Source organism: Nyctereutes procyonoides, unplaced genomic scaffold, assembly GCF_905146905.1.
Source record: "Nyctereutes procyonoides isolate TBG_1078 unplaced genomic scaffold, NYPRO_anot_genome, whole genome shotgun sequence".
NCBI classification, from domain to species: Eukaryota; Metazoa; Chordata; class Mammalia; order Carnivora; family Canidae; genus Nyctereutes; species Nyctereutes procyonoides.
Window position 1 is genome coordinate 99258878 of NW_026575125.1, and position 16940 is coordinate 99275817.

At 50.0% G+C, this 16940-nt stretch overlaps 1 protein-coding gene across 2 annotated transcripts in view; it reads right to left on the reverse strand.

Moving 5' to 3' along the window:
- Positions 1-16624, reverse strand: part of ELF4 (E74 like ETS transcription factor 4) — a 40684-nt gene extending 24060 nt beyond the window's left edge. Inside the window, exon 1 of one of the 2 annotated variants that reach the window (XM_055338973.1) lies at positions 16476-16624. The gene's annotated coding sequence lies outside the window, so the exon portion shown is untranslated. Of the gene's footprint in view, positions 1-16176; positions 16229-16475 lie in introns of those variants that run through there. The other variant, XM_055338974.1, reaches the window with a different exon arrangement.
- Between the last annotated feature and the right edge of the window lie 316 nt (positions 16625-16940).

Genomic DNA, 16940 nt, shown 5'->3' on the forward strand with positions numbered 1-16940 from the left:
TGCCCTTGCAAGGTGGAGCTCCTAGCACTGGGGCTATGTGCCCGTGAGGGACCTGTAGGCATGCAACCAGATCTGCCGGGCCTTCCCTTGGCAATGGGTCAGAGGAGCAGTAGAAGCCCGAGGCCCTGGCCCTCTGCCTAGCTGCCAGTCCTCCTGAGAACAGGTTACAAGTACATGATAATGGTTCTAGAAGCCTTGATGCTGGGGACAGGGGCCCAGTAGTAGATAGACACAATCTCTTTGGTCCCCCTGTGGTAATATTGTTCCTTGAGCTCCAAGCAGCAGTAAGAGAAGTTAAGGGGACCCCCAAGACATAATGGTACTGAGTGAGCCAACAAAAATGGATGGGAAGATGGTCTTGATACCTCTCTCAGTTCTGAGAAGTCATCCTCTTGTGACTTAGCTCTGCCCAGCCAGTCCTCCTGTCAAGAGAACAGAGTCTCTCTTTTCCCTGTCCTCTCTCCCTACATGACCCCCGACCAGGGCAAATAGGACCCAGTGCCCCAGTGATCGGGCGCCACACAAGCCTGCTTCTCCACCCTTGCATTTTGGAGTAAATACTGCTTCACAGCTGGTATGGGGGACGCCAAGGAAGCCTTGGAGACAACATCTGGATGTGCATCTGGGCTTCTGCCAGCCCCTCCTTACATCTGCAGTGCAAACCCAGAGCCAGGGTTTGGTTACAAGCCCGACTCAAAGCTGGTGGCACGTGTTTGGAAAGAGCATCGAGACTGGGTGGAGGGGGTGGAAGCACTTGAGATCAGTGCCAGCTCGGGGCAAGTGCTTGCAGGGTTGGCACTGATCTGAGCTGGTGCTGGGCCTGGGATGGCGGGTGTGGCCACTGTGGTCTTGCCATGGGCCTGCTGGGGGAGGAGCAGAGGGGTGTGGGTATTGTTTAAATGTGGGTAAGATTTTCTTGTGTGCCCTCTGATATCACTTCAAGTTGTCCCCTCTGCATCTGGGGAAAGGGGCCAAATGGCAAAAATTACAGAGTGACTGGGTGAAGCATAGGGAAGGTGGCAGGGATTTACATTTATTGGGGATGAGCTGTGGAGTTCGTGTGGTGCCAGGCACTTCACCGAGACTATCTTCTTTAATTCTACAAAATCCATACAAAGTAGCTAGTCAGTGGCAGAGCTAGGGTTTGAACTGCGGTTTATTTCCAACTGCTATGCCCTCTGAACTTCATTTTTAGTGAAATATCTTTTGATAATTATCCCATTTCAATAGTTCCATTTTAAAAACAGCAGAAGTGAGGCTAAGAAAAGATTAGGTAACATGACCAAAGTCACACTGCCCGGCAAGAATGGAGGCAGCCTCTTTGTTCAGGTGGCGGGGAAGATGGCGGCCATTGGGACACAGTGCGCCTACCGAAGGCAGCTGATGGTCTTTCAGGATAAGAAGAGGGTCCTGCTTGGAGAAACTGGCAAGAAGACACTCCCGCGATATTACAAAATCATCACTCTGGGCTTCAAGACGCCCAACGAGGCCCCTGAGGGCACCTCTACTGACAGGAAATGCCCCTTTACTAGCAATGTCTCCATGGGAGGGCGGATTCTGTCTGGCATGGTGATGGAGATGAAGATGCAGAGGACCAGTGTCCTCCACCAAGACTGCTCCCATCACATCCGAAAGTACAACCGCTTCAAGAGATGCCACAAGAACATGTCTGTACACCTGTCCCCTGTTTCAGGGACCTCTAGATTAGTGACATGGTCACAGTGGGTGAGTGCCAGCCCTTGAGCAAGACTGTGCTCTTCTACGTGCTTAAGGCCAGCAATGCTGCCAGCACCAAAAAAAAAAAAACAACTCCAGAAGTTCTGAGACTCAGCAGCTGCCCATATCTCCAAACAAAACTAAATTATTCTCCTAGTCCAAAAAAGAAAGAAAGAAAGAGAAAGAAAGAAAGAAAGAAAGAAAGAAAGAAAGAAAGAAAGAAAGAAAATGAAAACGAATGGAGGCAGAACTCAAACCCAGGCTGTATGTCCTTGATCTCAAAGTCTGTGCCTTTCCCACTGTCCCATGCTGGTGACCATTTGCTCAGATCCCTAGGCCAGGACTTGCTCACAACACACAAATTTGAAGCCTTAGAACCTCTGTGATGCCCCCTCAACAAAAGCTTCCCAACCTCAACCAAAGTTCCATCTAATAAGTGAATCCTAACTTTCTGGGCCAAGTCTTCACCAAAATGGTGACAAGTTGAGCCCCTGTGGCCAGGTATGGGGGAAGGGTAAGTGGAGCAGGAGGCTTTCAGCTCTGATGATGAAGACACTGACTCTATTCCTGTACCTCAAGGGGCCTACTGTTTCCAGAGAATTCCTGGATCCAGACCTGGAGTGGCCATGTCATGGCCCTGCCCCATAAATATACACTTGCTCTCAGCTTACACATAAGTCTAGGTTCTTATCTCGGGGTGTTTGATTAACATGTTTATTCAAATATTTATGGCAAGTCAGCCCTGAGCACCTCATAGATGGCAAGCAGGTCCATGGTCAGGGACTTATCACCAGGCCCACCCTATTCTTCTCAAGGTAGGTTCTCTTTCTATCTAAGTTCCCGGTAAACTGGGTTACCCCATCTGTGTAATCAATATTGCTGGGGTTTTCTCCCCAGAATACATCTATAGCAAGTATCTCTCCATAACTGAGGCCCAGGGGTTGGCAGAAAATGGAGAGTGATTGCTATTGGGTAGAGAGTCTCTTTATGGGGTGATGACAATATTCTATAATGGATTGTGGTGATGGAAGTAAAATTCTGTGAATATACTGAAGCCACTGAATTGTATACTTAGATTATATAATTGAATTATATGGCAATGAACTAAATCTAATTAAACTGTTATTTATTATTTTTTAATTTTTTTATTTTGAAAGAGATTGCTGGGGGTGGGGAGGGGCGGAGGAAAGAGAAAGAATCTTAAGCAGGCTCCATGCCCAGCGCAGAGCCCAATGTGGGGCTTGAACTCACAACCCTGAGATCACGATCTGAGCCAAAATCAAGAGTCAGAGGCTTATAACCCACTGAGCCACCCAGGTGCCCCTAATTAAAATGTTATTTAGAACAAACAAACAAACGATGAGGCCCAGAGAGAGGCAGCAACTCACTCAAGGCCATGTATGTGCAAGTTGACAGAGCAGTTCAGGCCAGACTCCAGACTTCTGATTTCTGATTTTGAGGATCTTTCCTTCTGTCAGCCTCCCCACAACCCTAAACAAGGATAAATGCTGAGGTTCAGCGAGTGTGCAAAGCAGGCCGGCTGCAGGCATGAGGGCTGGTGGCTGGGCCTCAAGCAACAGGGTAGGCAGTGGAAAATACTGTAGACCAGGGGCTTTAATTTAGGTCTGCCACGGGCATCATCAAGTCTCTGCCCCTCTCTGGATCCCAGTGTGCCCATCTTTAAAGTAAAGCAAATGAATCCGATGCTCCCTCGTGAAAGGCTCCGCAAGCTCTGACCCTCAGAGGTTCTAATTATAAAGTACTACAAGATGCAACAGAATGGCGTGTCAAATATGTGCTTCTTCTCCAAGGGCTGCAGGAGGTCCTGGACACAATTAGGTGTTCCAATTGATGCTCCTCACTGATAGTGATGACCGGGACTTTTCTGTGAGAGTGTGAGAGTCAGATTCTCTCAGACAATTCCACTGCTGGGTTTCTCCGTGGTGGCAGTCGTGTGTGGTGGTGGTGGGGAGCTTGGTTCTGATTTCCCCCCCAGCAGCGTTAGGTGGTAGAAAAACCCATAATAGAGACCCACTGATCATGTCCTCTGGAGATGTGGGGAGCAGGGTTCTTGGCCTGGTGCCCCAGCAGCCCCACCTCGTGCTGAGCTCACCTCCTTGGTAGAGGGAGTGATTGCTGAGGGCCACAGCTCTAGCCCCTGCTGGACAGGATATTTCCACATCAAGCCCCACTTCCTGCCGCTAGGCCTGGGCTCCGGTTCCCCCCTTCTCCTGCCATCTGGTGGCCTGCCCTCTGCCCCCTCCCCTTGCTGGGTGTTTACAGGCCATCTTATCAGCCTGGGGAATCTGGGCCTCGCCCAGCCAGGCTGCCCCGCCCCACCCAGCCCAGACAGCCTGCCCAGGGCCCTACCTGCTGTGGTTTCATCACTCCAGGCACTCATGTCTGGAACCCCCTTGCACCTCTAGCAGGCAGGGGGTGTGGATGAAGGCTTACTGTCTGCCAGAGTGAAACCTGAATATTCATGGCTCTTAATCCACTTTGCCCAAGCTGGAGGAGGGCATGCAGTCTTTGTATGTTGTCATTATCTCTATCTGCAGGCTATGAGGACAGGAATGAGGTCCTTGGGTCACTGAGGATAACTTTGGCCTGGAAGCCTTGACGGCTCTTCTATTCTCAGCCACCAAGAGATGAGCAGGGGCGATGCTAGGCTCTGAGAACATACAGGCAGGTTTTCTTTTTTCTAACTGAGAGTACTGTAAACACTCCATGCTAAAGGTGGGACAGAATGAGGGGCCACAGGCTGAGCATGGTGGAGGAGGGAAGGCTAGGGGAATCTGTGGGCACAGCCTCAGCCAATCCATACCCACTTCGGAGTCTCAGGAGCCCACAGTCTCCATCCCATCCTGGGATCCGTTCACCCACCAAAGGCTGAGATAAGGCCAGAGCTAACCACTGAGCAAGTCCAATGATTTTCTCTAGGGGAACACAAGAGCTTAGATTTTTCCAACAAAAAAGTTTGAACCAAGGAGGGGGACTGGGATAAGGACAGCAGGCAAATGAACACGCTGCAGGTGATGGACATGTCTTTCAGCACTTTGGGCAAAGATCCTGAAAGTGTAAGTTCTGACCTGTCCATAAGCAGGTCTCAGAGGGACAGGGCCTGCTTGCTAAAAGCTGACCAAGTGACACAGCAGGAGTCAAAGCCGCACTCCAAACCCAGGGCATCTTTCAGGACCTTCCATGTTGTTTGCTGATAAATCAATTAAAATATATTTAGGCAATAGGCTGCGCAACATTCACACTTACAATAAAATGCCATACTTCAAAGAAATGTCTGAGACTGTGTCCTTCTAGGCCTCTAGGAGATAATTCAATAGTTGGGGGCACTTAGGTGGGAAAGTTTGGAAAAACTCTGCTAAGGCAATTTTGTCAGTAATGGGCCCTATAACCACAGGCAAGCCAAGTCACATGGCTCTCCCAGCCTTGGGCCTCCTGCCCCCCTCTCCACTATAGACTTCATGCTCCTGAGCTCTTCTGACTGACCCGAGTAGCAGTTGGGATTCCATAGGCCACCATCCCCTCTCCCCAGGAATGACTTTCCCACCACTCTGAAAAAGCACAAACCATGTGGTGTTAATGTGTTTATGGGTGATATTAGGTTAATGTGTCATGTCACCTCCCTCCTTGACACATTTTCATTGAAAAAGGCCATCTGGAGCTACCTTGCCTTAGCCTAAAGAATGACTCTGGGGCAAGAGTAGGGCAGGCCAGTAGGCAGGTGAGCCAGGTGGGTATTTTTCAGTGGTTCTGCCTCCCCTCACACCATTAGCTATGGAGCGATATGGCCTTCACCACCCACTCCCCATGCCTGTGGTCCCTGTTAGGAAGCTGCATGGAGCAGATGTGAAAGGCTTCGAAAAGCTAACAACCAGGCCTGATGCAGCAGAAGGCCCACTCAACTGGGTGTGAGGAAGATGAACTTCCAGTCCTGGCCTTGCCTCTGCCTAGCTCCTCTCTCAGCCTTTGAGCTGGCACCAACTCCTACCCCAGGGCACATATTGAGATCTATGGCTGTGGCCTTACCAGCTGTACTCGGCAGAGCTTTACAGTCCAAACTCATCTGCTTGGTTTCCAAAGGTCCTTCACAGTCTGACCCCACCCTACCTACTCAGCCTTGTTTCCCATGATTTCTCAACTCAAGCCTGGGCTTGAAGCCCAGTGGTCTCCTCATGGTCCCCTGAGGGAACATTCCAGGCTCATTCACGGAGTTTCTCAGGCCTGCCATGCCCTTGCTGCTCTGTTTTGGTTAATCAAATAATGCCCATCCAGCAAGATCCCAACCAAGTTCCCCAAAACCATGGAGCTGGTTGCACCCTGATAAGTAGAGTGCATACCTATGGAGCACCCTTTTCTAAACACTCATAACCCAAATTCGACCAAATGATCTCTTAATGCCACACAGGCTTGAATTGCTCTTTATTTCATGTATGTATCTTGTTTTCCCAACAGGCAAGCAGATCCGTGGGACCAAGGCCTAGCTCTTCTTCTCCTGATTCTAGCACAGACAGGTCTCGATATTCATGAATTAAGTTCACACAAAGTCTCTGTCCAAGTGAGATCTCTAGAATAGGGACCCCAGGTCCTGACAGATCTGAGAGCTACAATCTAAGAGCGAGGATAGGGATAAAGTTGGGGGACAAAGGTACCCAGCCACAAACATTACTTATCTTCGCTTGCTCCCTGTCTCTGTTTGGGGAAACACATACCAGCTAGTGTCATTTATTCCAAGCTGCATTGAGAAGGTGGTTGATGATCAATCAAGTCATCTCTCTTTGTACAAAACCACAGCATTTCCACCCTGGGAATATTAGGTGCTGATCTGATCACTGGACTCTCTGGAAAGATTTCATGATTCTGGATCAGGTCTAAGACTTAAAATGATTCAGAAGAACAGGGTTGGGTGCCTGGGTGGCTCAGTTGGTTAGGAGTTCTGACTTTTGATTTTAGCTAGGGTCATGATCAAGCTCTGTGACCAACCACATGCTCAGTGGGGAGTCTGCTTGGGATTCTCATTCCCTCTACACCCTGCTCGGCTTGCATGCTCTCTCTCTGGAAAAAAAAAATAAATCTTTAAAGAAAAAAGAATGGAGTGTGAGGGTAATTATACAAAGATAAGCTTTTTAAAAAAGAGGCCTTATGTCATCCAGACAGAAAAGGTTGGAAAGGGATATGATTGGCGTCTATAAAATGACCAATAGAGCAGATAATCATGGACCCAGTCACCAAACGTTTATAAATGAAGGGCAAATAATAAATGGTCCTATTTTGCAAATACATAAGTCTGTAGGGACCCGTGGGTGGCTCAGTGATTGAGCATCTGCTTTTGGCTTGGGTCATGATCCTGGGGTCCTGGGATCAAGTCCTGTGTTAGGCTCCCTGAGGGGAGCCAGATTCTCCCTCTGCCTGTGTCTCGGCCTCTCTGTTTCTCTCATGAATAAAAAAAGTAGGGGACCCCTGGGTGGCTCAGCGGTTTAGCGCCTGCCTTTGGCCCGGGGCACTGTCCTGGAGTCCCGGGTCAGGCTCCCAGCATGGAGCCTGCTTCTCCCTCCTCCTGTGTCTCTGCCTCTGTGTGTGTGTGTATCATAAATAAATAAATAAATAAATAAATAAATAAATAAATAAATCTATAAATAAATAAATAAATAAATAAATAGAATATTTTTAAAAATACGTAAGTCTGTAAACTTATGGAACTTTTTAGCTGAAGGATATCAATGAAAAGATTAACCATCTTCTAAAATGACAATTATGAAAAAAAATAAAATAAAATGACAATTATGTCAGGGTCACCCATTATTATAAAATAAGATCACAAAAGCACAGTCAAACATACATTATAACAATTACTGTAAATAGGATAAATTTGAGTATTAAAAGAAAATGATATTGGTAATTTCATTCTAAAATTCATATGGAATTGTGAAAGAATTAAAATAAGCAAAAACAACTTTGAAAAATAACAAAGTTGGAGGGCTAGCACCACCTGATTTCAAAAATGATTATAAAGTTACAGTAATCAAAAAAATAAAGTTACAGTAATCAAAAAAATTGGCATTGGCGGAAAGATAAACAGACTGATCAGCAGAACAGAATATAGAGGGGCACCTGGGTGGCTCAGTCTGTCAAGTGTCTGCTTTCTACTAAGGTCAGGATCCCAGAGTCCTGGGATTAGAGCCTGCTTCTCCCTCTCCTTTTGCTCCTCCACCCCCACTCCTGCTCTCTCTTTCTCTCTCTCTGAAGTGAATAAGTAAATAAAATCTTAAAAAACCAAAAGAACAGGGGTGCCTGGGTGGCTCAGTCAGTTAAGCATTTGCCTTCAATTCAGGTCATGATCCCAGAGTGCTAGGATGGAGCTCCATGTCAGGCTCCCTGCTCAGCAGGGGAGTCTGCTTCTCCTTTTGCCCCTGCTCCTGTGCTCTCTCGGTCACTCTCTCTCTCAAATAAATAAATAAAATCTTTAAAAAAAGAACAGAATATAGAGTCCAGAAATAAGCCCACATTCATAAGGACAACTCCAGTAGCCTAACAATAGCTTTTCCAACAAATGGTACTGGAATAATTGGATATCCATATGTAAAAACAAAAACATGAATGTGAATTCATACCTCTTGATATATAGAAAAATTAAAATGGATCAAGGACCAAAATGTAAAGCCTAAAAATGTAAAAATTATAAAAGAAAACCTAAGATAAGGAAGGTAGTAGTGACCTAGGGCTAGGAAAGAGTTCTTAGAGATCTCACCAAAAGCATGATCCATAAAAGTAAAAATTGATTAGTTGGACTTCAATGATATTAACACCTTCTGCTCTGGGGCGCCTGGGTGGCTCAGTGGTTGAGCATCTGCCTTCGGCTCAGGTTGTGATCCTGGGGTCTGGGACTGAGTCCTGCATTAGGCTCCTCAGGAGGAACCTGCTTCTCCCTCTGCCTATGTCTCTGCCTTTCTGTGTGTCTCTCATGAATAAATAAATAAAGTCTTTAAAATAAACTAAAAAAAAATAAAACCTCTGCTCTTCAAAAGATACTATGAAGAGAATGAAAAGGCAAGCCACAGACTCAGAGAAAACCTTTACCAAGCACGTATTATCTGATAAAGGTCTTGTATCCAGAATATATAAAGAATTCTCAAAACTCAACAAGAAAAACAAATCAATTTTATTTTATTTTATTTATTTACTTTTAAATATTATATTTATTGGGATCCTGGGTGGCTCAGCGGTATAGCGTCTGCCTTCAGCCCAGGGTGAGATCCTGGAGACCAGGGATGGAATCCCACATCGGGCTCCCTGCGTGGAGCCTGCTTCTTCCTCTGCCTGTGTCTCTGCCTCTTTCTCTCTGTCTCTCATGAATAAATAAATAAATAAATAAATAAATAAATAAATAAATCTTTAAAAAAAAGATTATATTTATTCATTCATGAGAGACACAGAGAGAGGCAGAGAGATATAGGCAGGGGGAGAAGCAGGCTCCATGCGGGGAGCCCGATGTGGGACCTGATGCCAGGACCCCTGGGATCACAAAGGCAGATGCTCAACCACTGAGCCATCCAGGCGCCCCTACACAAATACACAAATCAATATTAAAATGGGCAAAAGATTTAAACAGATATCTCACCAAAGACTATATATTGGTGACAAGTAAGTACATAATTAGGGAAGTACAAACTAAAACCACAATGAGATACCATTGCACACCCATTAGGAGGGCTCAAATTAAAAAGACTCTCCAAGTGCTGGTGAGGACGTGGAGCAACTGGAAGGCACACACACGACTGGTGAGAACGTCAAATAGTACAACCACTTTGGAAAAACAGTTTGACAGTTTCTTAAAAAGCTGAACCTACAACCCTTGTATGATTCAACCATTCCATTCCCAGGTATTTAACCAAGAGAAAAGGACATCTAAGAGCTATGGAAAGATTTGTACTCAGATATTCATAACAGCTTTGTTTGTAATGGCCAAACATGGGGAGAGAAAGCCACCAAATGTCCATCCACTATGAATAAACAACATATGGCATCTCCATACAATGGAATGCTACTTAGTAATAAAAAGGAATGAAACATGGATGTATGTAACAACATGGACAGATCTTAAACATGCCAAATGAAAGAAGTCATACAAAAAGAGAGTACATGGTATATGATTCCATTATAGAAGACCCTAGAAAATGCAAACTATTACAATGAGTAGTAAATAAGCCCTAGAACTCTAATAAACAGTATAGTGAATATAGATAAAAATATATCATCATCAAACTTGCTAAGAGACTAGAGTCTCTTAATTCCACACAGTCTTGCATTGCTCTTTAATCACGAAAAAGAAAGGATAATTAGGTATGGTGATAGAGGTGCTAATTATCATTACAATGGCAACCATATTACAATATGCAAATAGCCCACTATGACGCTAAGTGCACGTGTATTACTACAGCTCTAGAACTGGATTTAGATTCTTCAGAGCAGGGGGCTGGGCCTGCTGTGGTGGTTTTTTGTTGTTTGTTGTTGTTGTTGTTGTTTTGGATCAGCGTGGCATCAAGAAAGTGGTCACTGAATGTAATGAGATAGGGGTTTTCTGGGCATGGATTCTCACAGAATCAGCAGAGCTGAACCAGCCTCTTTTATCCTCTGGGGGCATTATGGGAAAAAAGGCAGATTATCTCCTAAATCTATGTCTAAGTACCTCCTTGCTATCAGGTCATCGGGACTTTGGGGAGGTTAAGACTAATTGCCCACTCTCCCATCCCCCCAAGGCCTAGTAGTTCTAACCTGAGGTACGGAGACCAAGGGACTGAGTGAAGTGGCTCCCAGGTGGTCCATGGGTGATCCAGTTTATCCTGGGCAAACACAAAATCCATCTGATAGCAGATGGAACCTCCAAGGAACCTTCTGGGAGGCCTCTGGAGTGGGGATGGTGCCCAGGCCCTGGGAGCTCTTCTAAGCAAATGAGGTACCCCAGCTCCAACCGGAGACCTCTGGGCACTGGCCCAGAATGGATGCATCATCTAATTCTAGTGAAAGGGGGGAGAAAGTGAGGAGTGGTTGGTCAGTTGGCTCCCAGAATTCAACACCCAGCAGGGTAATAACAACAGACGTATGGTTGCTAAATTCTTGCCAGCGGTGCAACAGGAGGCCTTCTCTCAAAGGAACTAACTTCTCCCTATTCCTGCAGCAAGTGATACTCAAGATGAGAGTGGCCAAGAAATAAAGATGGCAATGTTAATAAAGACATTAAGGACTTGATTTTTGGGGAAGCCTGGGTGGCTCAGCGGTTGGGCACCTGCCTTTGGCTCAGGTCGTGATCCTGGGATCCAGGATTGAGTCCCGCATTGGGCTCCCTGTGAGGAGCCTGCTTCTCCCTCTGCCTATGTCTTTGTTTCTCTCTCTGTATCTCTCTCAGTCTGTGTCTCTCATGAAAAAATAATTAATTAATTAATTAATTAATCTTTAAAAAAACTTTTTTTTAAAAAAAGGACTTGATTTTTGGTCTTCACAGCACCACTGCCTGCCACTCAGAAAAACTATCTATTACACACACACACACACACACACACACACATCCCCTCCTACTCCTGTGTGACAGCAGACTTTAACAAAGGGTTAGCGGAAAGAGATGGACAGTCTCCCTCACAGTTTGGAGAATGAGTATGGCAGGCCCTGCCAAATGATCCCTGGAGTTAGCAAAGCCAAGGGTGTGCGAAGGGAAGTGACAGCAGCAACAGCCACAGGAATAATAACAGCTAACACCTGGGGGGCAGTAGCTATGTGCCAGGCACGATGCTGAGTGCTGACCCTGCACTATCTCATTTAATCCTTATGGTGACCCTGGAGGGTGGGCACTTAGATCCAGGGTGCTTAAGAGACCAGCCCACACTCACACCGTCACTAAGCCGTAGATCTGGAATATTAACATACAGAGACTGTGCTCTTCCCCACTTCTAGACAACGCACTTCTCTGGAAGGATATTAGGTTAGACTGGAAGAGGAAAGGAAGCTTCAGGAAGGGCAGTTGGCCTAAGAAGCAGGAAGTACCAGTTTTGGGACAATAAAATGGTCCTCCAAGAAGGTGGGAATCTAAGGCATAGCTTGCTCAACCTGGGCAAGCTGCTTAACCTTTCTTCTCGTTGGTTTGAGAAATGTTCCAGCACTTTCCCTTGCAGACCCTCCTGCGTGAAACACCTTTCCCTGAACCTCCTTCTCGATAGAAGGCTGGAGTCTCTGCCAAAAAGCTCACCTTAGGACATGATTCCCCAGCCAAGAAGCCAGGGCACTCTCTGGTGTGTCCCAGTGGTGTTGCAATGTGCTGGGGAGGGGGCAGGGAAAGAGGGCAGTGGGAGAGGAAAAGTTATGTGGGGGAGGGGAGGATATGTGTGTGTCTGGGTGTTCTGCTCCAGTTAAACCCAGAAAGAGCCAAGTTCCCCTGTACAGTCAGCCATGGGAGACACAAAAGCAGCAGAAGAAATGTATAGCTATCCCTTGCCCTTGCCAGGGTGGTCTGGGTAGAAACATGTGGGACTCTCTAGACTCTTGGGTTCCCAGCTGTCTGAGGAAATGAAAATCTCTATCCTCCACCTAAGCCTCCTGACTTCCAGAGAAATCCCAACACCCTAGGGAAAGGTGGGACCTGGCCAGCCCATGCCTGCTGCAAACAGCACTGGTGTGTCAGTTTTCCTGTCCCTTTGGTGCCTTCTACCTCTCTTCCTCTCTCTCCACCCACCTCCCCCAGGGTCCGTGTGTGTGTGTGTGTGTGTGTGTGTGTGGTGTGTGTGTGTGTATGTGTGTTGTGGGGGGCAGCTCGAAATCAAATCCCCTCAGCTTGGGTGGCAGGGAAGCCTGCCTACCCTTTGTGTCTTATCAATACCCGCCAGGCTCCCCCGGCTCCCCGTCTGGGGTCTGGGCCGGCCACTTTCTATCTCCTGGAGTGGAGATCGGGGTCTGCCCTGAGCCACCCACGCTCACTGACCTGGTCTTTTATGTGACACGCATTTGCCAAACAATTATCCAGCCTTCGAAGGTCAGTCTGTGGCCAGGGAAGACAGAGAAAGGCCTCTTTTCTCCCTTTTTGGCCCAGCCAAATCTCCCCCGCGCCCCACCCCCAAGGTCTAGCTTGCCTAGGCCCTCACAAAGCTTTCCCTCCCTCCTCCAGATGCCGACCTCAGAGCCCTGGCCGCCTCTGGCCCCTGCTTGGAGGAGCACAATTAGCACCTGACCAGCCACTGACCTGGCTGCCCATCCTCGCCTCTGATTGTTTCAGCATCTTAGTCATCTTTCCCCAGCACCTCCTTGGCTCAGCCCCTCCACCAGGCCTAGCACAGGTTGGGCACACAGTAGGTGTTAATAAATGGCTGTTGAATTGAAACTCAACAGCCCCTGTGAGGTCAGAACCCTCATGAGCACCCCGACCAGCAGTTCCTTGGCAACCAGCACTGGGGCGGGAGCTATAGGGCATTACTGGCGCGGCCACTATTACCGGCCATCCGAGGCTCAGCGGCCAGAGGTTTGCAGGCAGGTTGGTGTTGATGAGAAAAGCCCCTGACCTCTAGGAAAGTGCCCATGGGATTCTGGGTACTTCGGATGAGTTTCCTTCCTCCCCTGCAGAACTAGTTTTCAGTCTGAAAACCACAAAGGGAATAAATCGGCAGTGAAGCCAGAAACCTCTTTGCAGTTTAGAAATCCTGGAGAGATAACCAAGCCCAGGCTAGGGTCAGGCCCAAGCTTGAGGGGAGAAGGCTGCCTGAAGCCCTTCCCAGCTCAGCAGAGGACCTCCGGGAGGTGGTGGGGGTATGGCAGAGGGCTAGAGGGGTGTTTGGGGATGGCGCTAAGTAAATGTGCATCCTGCCCTGGAACCCAACGAATCATGCCACCTGCAGCCCATGAAGAAAGGAGGTCTCCATTTCCCCATCATTCATCCAATTCCCAAAGCAGTTCAGAGGGTACAACCAGACCAAGACCCAGCCAGGGTCCCCAGGCAAGGAGACCTAGGATGCCTGGTTCCCCACACTAGCTCAAGTATTCCAGCCTGGCTTTGAATTATGGTTATTTATATATGACCTTGCCACTGTCCCTGGCTCCCTCCCACGCCCTGCACCCCAACTCTGGCCTACAGCAGAAGCTATACACAATCCTGGAAGGCATGTGGAGTCTTCTTCACCACCATATTTCCTCACTGCCACTTCACCCATGCCTGCCACGGGGACTGGCTCTCCACAAATGTTTGCTGAGTGGAATCTGAGTTTTAGACACTGTATTAGATAATACTATAGTGCTGGTCCATGCTCACTATGTGCCATACACTGTTCTAATAAGCAGCTTATGTATCTCGATATATTTGATCTTTGCAGCAATCTTATGAGGTAGGGCTCATTTGACAGATGGGTAAACCAAGGCATACAACAGACTGAGGTCACATCGCTAGTAAATAACAAAGCTGGTTTTTGACCCAGATAGTCTGGCTCTAGGCATGGAAGTTGGGGTTGGGAGTGGCAAGGTCCAAGGCCAAGCTGAGGAGCCAGGGTTTCCCTGGGCAAGCAATCCCCTCAGCCTGTGCCTGGCTGGGCCTCTTCAGAGACAAAAGTCCTGAACTTTGCAGGCTATGGGCATTTTGGATAGTCTATCAGTCAGGCGTATGAATGACAGACCACAGCACCTTCATTTTTAGATCCCAACATGGGACAGAGAAGACAGAAGCCACCGTGCTACCACTTAGCATTTGGCAGGGGGAGAGTGGATTGCAGGCCCCCACCTTGTCCTGGGGTGGGCGCCAGCTCCTGAGCAACCACCGAGCAAACAGTGGAGCAGTGGGAGGAATGCCAGACATAGTTGCAAACAAGCCACTCCTTCGGCTCACAGTTAGAGGCTGGGTGAGGGTGGCAACGTGGAGTCTGCTCAACACCCCCCCCCCGAAAAAACATCCTGGGGTTTGAACAGAACCCAGTCCCAGAAACTACCACATGCAAGGCAGCCTCTTCCCCACATCGGTTAGGATAACCAGTCCTCCAAGATAGTGAAGCCTTTCACTTAACTCAAGACAGCACCCCCATTACGCTCTGGGTCCACTGAATCAATGGTTGAGAAAGCGCCTTCTAACCGGTAAAACCCTGTGTAACCAACTGCAAGGAGGGATTTGCATTCTTATTGGGCATACGTGTTCCCTGGCCATTTTTGGTGCCAAAGTGTCCTGTCTCCCCCAAGGGGAGAGCCAGATCTGTTCCCTTCACCCCTCTCCAACCTGGCACTCTGGCCAGGGGTCAGCCTGCAGGGGGTGAGTCCCCGATGGGCGTGCCCACCAGCTGTTGGGGCCAAGCAGTGGTGGCTCAGGCCCTGAGGTGGTGACCTCACTTCCGCTCCTACCTCCCCACCTCCCTTGCACTCCTCCCATTTGAGGCCCCACCAGGCCAAAATCGAGAAGTCCAAGGTTAACTGTTCCTCCCCACTTTAAGAGCTAATTAAAATGATTAGCCACAATGAACTGTCAAACATTAACCAGAAGAAGCTGCAGGACCAGACAGGCCTCAATCTCAGGCACAGGGATGAGGGGCAGGAATCAAACTGCCATCAAATCCCAAGGCTGGGGTGTGTGTGGTGGGGTGGGGAGCAGCCAGGGAGAACCTGGCTCAGTTTTGAGGTACCAAGGGGTCAGGAGGTGACTCTGGTGAGGAGGTCTATTTCCCTACACACAGTCCAGAGGAAAGCACAGCAGAGTTAGGGCGCGGTGGAGGCACCAGAAATTCATAAAGCAGACACCGCCCGGGCAGTTCCCCAAAGCAAAGCGCTGCCGGCAAGGCACCCCGCGCTGTGTGGCCGCTCAATCCCCTTGCCTGCAGCAGAGGAGGGAACCGAGAGGCGGGAGAAACCGGGAGAGCGGGAACGCGGGAGCGGGAAGGCTGGCGTCTTGCTCACACGGAAACTCTGGCCCCTGCCAAGAGGTCTCTATTTTGGCAATCCAATTATTCAAGTCATAGGGGAGTGTGTGTGTGTGTGTGTGTGTGTGTGTGTGTCCGTCCGCGCGCGCGCGTGTTTTACACTAGTGAGTGTGTGTTTTACCAAGGCGCCTGGCCCCAGAGGCGCTGGGGGCCGCCCGATCAATCTGGCAGCCCTGGCGCTTCGCGGTCTGACCTCCCGCCCTGGAGCACCGAGCGCTGAGGGGGCCTTCTGTCACGATCGGCCCCGCTACGGAACCCCCGGGGCCCGCGGCGCGGGAAAATCGGCCCCCCACCCTGCCTTGGGAATTCGATTCCGTTTCTAACCCAGGCTCAGAAGCCCGGGTTCCCCAACACACACGCGGTGGGGCGAGGCAAGGGCGGGACTCAACACGCCGCGGCTCTCCCACCATTCCCTGGGCCCCCAAGCCCTACACTCCGGGGACCCAGCGTCCCCGATCCCGCCTTCAGGCAAACTTTTCGAGGTCCCCGAAAGCTCGAAGAACCGGCGCCATCGACGTACCTGAGGCCGGGTGGGCTCGGTTGCAGGGCTGGGGTCAGTCGCTGCAGTCCCCTCCCCGCTCCAGGGGCCCAGCCGAGGGTCCCCAGCGGCCCCCACCTTCCCCCCAGCCCGCCTACTCCCCTCGGAAGCAGGGCCGGGCCAGTGGCGCCGGGACCTCGGCGCCGGCGAAAGGAGAAGTGGAAGTTGAGCGCGGCGCCCGGTCGGTCCCCGCAGCCGCCGGGGCCACCGTCCCCCTCCCTCCTTCCCTCCCTCTTTCCTCCCTGCCCGCCTGCCCCCGCGGCCCTGCGCCCGTGACTCACCTCGGCGCCGGGGCAGGCTGGTCCGGGCGGGCGAGGCGCAGGGCTCTCCCACACGTCGCGCCGCCAATGGCAAGTTGGAGGGCGAGATGCAAATACCAGGTGAGACGGCGGCGCCCCTGATAAAACGACTCCGGGGGGCGGGGTGGAGTGCGGGGGGAGCTGGGTGGCCGCCGGGGAGGGCCACGCCGAGGGAGGGGGCGGCGGGGGCGCCCGGGGAGGGGGCGCGAGCCAGCGGAGACCTGCACTGAGACACCCGAGCGAAAGGGGAAATTGCACTAGAGACACACACGTCCCCGCAGGCGGCGGCTAGGGCGGGCGCGAAGGAGGCAGGGCGGGAGGGAGGGAAGAGCCGGAGGGAGGGACCGACGGGAGGGACCGCGGGCGGGCGGGCGGGGTGGGTGAGGGAGCGAGGGAGGGACGAGGCGTCTTGGTGGAAACAGCGCCCCTCCACCCCCGGCCCGCCGC